This window comes from Pteropus alecto, unplaced genomic scaffold, assembly GCF_000325575.1.
Source record: "Pteropus alecto unplaced genomic scaffold, ASM32557v1 scaffold3, whole genome shotgun sequence".
Taxonomy (NCBI): domain Eukaryota; kingdom Metazoa; phylum Chordata; class Mammalia; order Chiroptera; family Pteropodidae; genus Pteropus; species Pteropus alecto.
Window position 1 is genome coordinate 1,577,486 of NW_006442484.1, and position 5,010 is coordinate 1,582,495.

Genomic DNA, 5,010 nt, shown 5'->3' on the forward strand with positions numbered 1-5,010 from the left:
TTGGATCTCTTTTGATATTCACACCAAAATAAATTCAAGATGGAGCTAAGTTATAATTTTTTAAAGCATAAAAGAGCTTGGAGAAACATGAGAGATTTATTTTTATAATCCCAGATCATGGCAGTCTTTCCGAGCATGACACAAAAGTCAGAAATCATGAAAGACAAGACTGATCAATCCAATCACATAAAAATTAAAAATTTCTTTGTAGCTATCAACAGACTCAATAAATAAATAAATAAATGATAAACGAGGGAAATCATTTGCAACACATATGATAAAGTGTCAAATTTCTTAATATTCCAAAGGCTTTAAACGTTAAGAAAGAGGTCAGCAACTCAACAGAAAGATGACTAAAAGACATGAACAACTAGTCACAGAAAAGGGGGCACAAATGTTTTTTAAACAGATTTTTTAAATGCTCATTCATATGTATAATAAGTGCAAATTAAAGTAATACAGAAATCTCACTTACAGCTTGTAAGTGAGTAAAGATTATCTGTAAAATGCGTCTACCCACAGCGCCTTCACCACAATTCACAAAGCAGTCAGAACAGTGCCTGACACATAGTGACAGCTCATAGAGGTCAGTTACTATTAATTGACATTATTAAGATTTTATAGCATCCATACCTCTGATTGCTCAGTCATCCTCTAGGAATTTTGGGGATTTAGGCGTCAGCTATTTCCAGGACATATTTCCAGGTCTTGTCACTGCCCCATTTTAACAGTAAAAGATTGGAAACCATCTAAATGTCCATCTAGAGAGAACTGGTTAAAGGCAGCTTGGAAATCCATGCCAGGGGGTCCTGTTGAAGCATTGAAAGGAGATGTCTATGTACTATGAGGAACAACCTTCAGAAAAACAAGCCCGATGCAGGTTGGTGTGTGTTGTACACCATTTGTATATAAAAGCTGGATATTCTTGCATATGCATAAAATATGTCTGAAAGGAGACCTAAGAATCCTATTCTTACCTCCTTTCAAATGATTTTTTTTTTAAAACCATGTGTCTATCACCTATTGAAAGACAAATCTATTTTTTGAGTAAACAGTTTGCAGCAAACATATTAACTCTTTGCAGGCAATCGGCCATTTCTATGCTTAGTTCTTGCTTTCAGACATTTTAAATCTGATCCCCCGGACTTTCCTCTCTGCCCCAGATTTGCATCTTCTTGTACGAATGTTCGTTTGTGGAAGAGAAACAACCTGCCTCGCAACACAGAGAATCAATCACATGAGGTGTGAAAACTGGACATGCAGGTTGCCCAGACTCTAGCCAAAAAAAGCCCTTTGAAATTCAGTAATTCGTTCTCCCTCTGATTCGGGGCCGCCGGAGATTACCGAATCAGTAATTCAGTGTAGGCTGCCCCGATGCTAAAACCAGCAGACCTGGGCTCTCCGACCGTGCTGCGGGGCCCCCACGAAAGCAGACTCGGGGACTCCGGGATTCTAGAGCGCGGGGCTCCACGGTACCGGTGTGCGCTCTGCCCCCCTGTGGCCAGCGGCTGCTATAACAACCAGGCCGCCGCCGCAGGGCTGCCAGGGGCGGGTTCCCGGGGTGTCCAGCTCAAGGGCTTTCCACAGAGGGCGCCGAGGAGACAGCCATGTTCGTGTGCGCGAGCAGCGCGCTTTTTCCTAGCGCATCAATGGTCGCTATGTGGATTTTACACATACACATACACAGCACGGACCAAATGATAGTTATTGATTCTTTTTTTTTTTTTACTCGAATTCCAGTATTCTATATTTAATCGACAAATTCTTGCCAAGAACTAGGGGTATGATCATCAGGTACCTGTCTCAGTCTGACCTCAGAGTGCCCACCTGCCTCTCACCTGTGGCTCCTGTAGTTGCATGCTCCAGAATGTGCATCCATGGGGCCAGACTTACCAAGCTTAACCACATAACCAAACATTCAGGATGGTTCTAGAACAGAGGTCAGCATACTTTTTTCTGTAAAGGGCCAGATGATCAATATTTTTGACTATGTGATCCAAATGACCTCTGTCACTAGGACTCGAGTCTGCCTTTGTAACATGAATGCAGCCTTAGGCAGGTTGTAAATAAATGCAACTGTGTTCCAATAAAACTTTATTTATAAAAACAGATGGTGGGCCCGATTTGGCCCCTGAGCCATAGCTGGCCAAACTCTGGTCTAGAATGTTCATCTCTGTCTCTAAAATCCAGTAAAATACTGTACCTCGTTGGCAGTGTGATGTTTTGAGGTTTGCTGTCACACATAGTTTTGTGCAGTTCAGCAGTGGGACATGCACGGCCTCATCGGCTGCTGTTTGCACAGTTAGCACGTCCACTGTGAATCTGTTCCAAGTTCAGTATGTCCAGTCATGTTGTGCCCTAAGTAAACGTATAAACTTGGTCAGCTGAAGAGGGAGGGTGCCACGTTGAATGCCTCAGTGTTTAATAAGGCACTGAAGTCTTTGATCTAAGAAACCAGCTCAAAAGCTGTAGCCATCGAATGTTCTCAGCCTCACCTGGCTGCATCAAAATGCAAAATTTCCATACCTGCTTCAACCTCTCCCAAAGATCCTGTGAACCCAGAGCCCAAAGGAAATGTGTCTTCTGCCTCGTTTCCTCCTGGCCCGCCGTGTGCCTCCCTCCGGGCCCTTGACCTGACCGCATGATGATGCTTTTCTTTCTCTCTCTTTTCTTTTCTCTTTTAATGTAGGGTCTGCCCTTGAACGTGTGCCCTCTGCTTCGTCCTGAATTCCCAAATTCCTGACCGGAAGGGGTTCTGTCCTTTCAGTTCTTGGGGACTTGCTTAATAGTTGACACTTTGGGGTTTTTCTTTTTGTTTCTTTTTGCCACAAGTATCAGAAGGTCCATCTTTTAAAGTAAAACAGCCAGAAAGCTTCTATCTACTGTGTCCAGCTGTGGAAGGCGGTCTCTGACCCCTTTACACTTCAGCCCTAAAGGAAGAATCTCGCTTCTAATTCCCTGCTTCAGGCAGCCCATGTGAGGATTTGTTACCATTTCATGTTATTTTTTGTTTACGTATAGTTGGCATGCAATATTATATTAGTTTTATTAGTTTCAGGTATACAATATAGTGATTCGACGTTTATATACCTGACAATATGACCACCCCACTAAGTCTAGTCATCATTTGTCACCGTGCAAACTTATCACAATATTATTGACTATCATCCCCTTCACCTTTATCATCCATCCTCCCACCCCTCTTCCCTCTGACGACTGTCCCTTTGGTCTCTGTTTCCACGTTTTTGTTTTGTTTGTTCGTTTTTAGATTTCCATATATATATATAAGTGAAACCATATGGTATTTGTCTCTCTCTGTCTGACCTATTCCACTCAGCATAACACCCTCTAGGTCCATCCACGTTGTCGCTAATGGCAAGGTTTTCTTCTTCTTTTTTTATATACGGCTAAACAAGTTCCATTGCATAGATGTACCATATCTTCTTTATCCAATCGTCTCTTGATGGATACCCAGATTGCTTTCGTATCTTGGCTATTGTAAATAATGCTACACTAAATAGAGGGATGTAGGGTTTTGTTTTGTTTTTTTTTTTTTGGAATTAGTGTTTTCATTTTCTTCGGATAAATATCCAGAAGTGGAATTGCTGGGTCGTATGGTTATAGGGCAACTGGCCACACAGAAGTGATGGCAACAAGATCTCCAGCCTTTTCCCATTGTTCTGTTTGCTGGCCGCTCCCTGCAGTGGGTACCTCCATGTTTTCTCAGTCTCTTTTGCCTTTTTTGCCTTGTTAGTTCTTTAAGACCTGTTTAACCAGGTCTTCATATTAATTTCTCTGTTAGCATAGAGAGTGAGGTTTCTGTTTCCCTTTTTGAACCCTGAATGACCAGCCGCGATGATAAGGCATGTTTGCTGAGAGATGAGACTATGCAGTGAAAACCTCACTTGAGAAAAACCACAAATGGGTTTAGAGTAGCAACTTCCATTTGGTGGGAACTGCCACGTATCGAGTGCTTATTATGTGCCTGGAGCTGGTCTGAACCCTAGGCCCAGAATCGCTATAGGGAGCTGAATAGAATCCATGTCCACCCGCCATCTCAAAGTGTGGCCATATTTGGAGATAGAGCCATGGCTGATGTCATTAAGGTAAGGGTCCATATATGAGGTCGACCTGGATTAGGGTAGTGTCCTAAATCCAAGGACCGGAGTCCTTATAAGAAGAAGAAAAGGCCACTTGAAGACCGAGGCAAAGATTGGAGGATCCCTTGGAGCCGCTAGAAGCTGGGAGAGGCAGGAAGGACCCTCCCCTAGAGACGTCCAAGGGGACGCAGCCCTGCCGACACCTGGATTTTGGACTTCTGGCTTCAAGAACTGTGAGAGAATAAACCTCTGTTGTTTCAAGCCACCGATTTTGTGGTGACTGGTCATGGCAGCCACAGGAAGCAAAGAGAATCGGTCACTGAATTCTCGCCCACTAGCCGTGTTTCAAAAGCAGTCTAGGAACCTGGGTCCTTGTCTATGCATCTCCTGGATTTTCCCCCAAAAAAGCTCATCCTCCATTCTTCATGCGGCCTTCGGGCCATTCGCTGCCAACTTACCTCCGAGTCCCCTCTCCTGTCCCTGGCAGAAGCCCCCCTGATCTGGAGTGCAGCCCAGCCTAGCTCGAGTCCCTGCACCCCCTCTTCGTGTGTCTTTGGAACTGTAAGCGAGTGACCTGTTTCTGAGAATTGTCCAGTGCGAAGGGCTCAAAGGCCGGTGGCGAGAGAGGGGCTGGAGCAGGTTGAGGGACTTGGCCCGGCTTTGGGTGAGCCCTCGACAAGCAGCAATTTCCCCCATTCCCTGTGACAAAGTCTGAATGGGGACACTCAAACAGTCTATTGCCCAAACTTGCTGATCTTTTTCAGGAAAGCAATTAGATTTTTAATTGCTTCATACACGGCGAAAAGTCCACTGCCGCCTTGTTTCTCCCTCCCCGTCGTGATTCTGCGAGGCCATCGGGAGCCATGAAATTCCTCCACTGGGTCACTTAATATGCCCCTCTGTCCCCTCT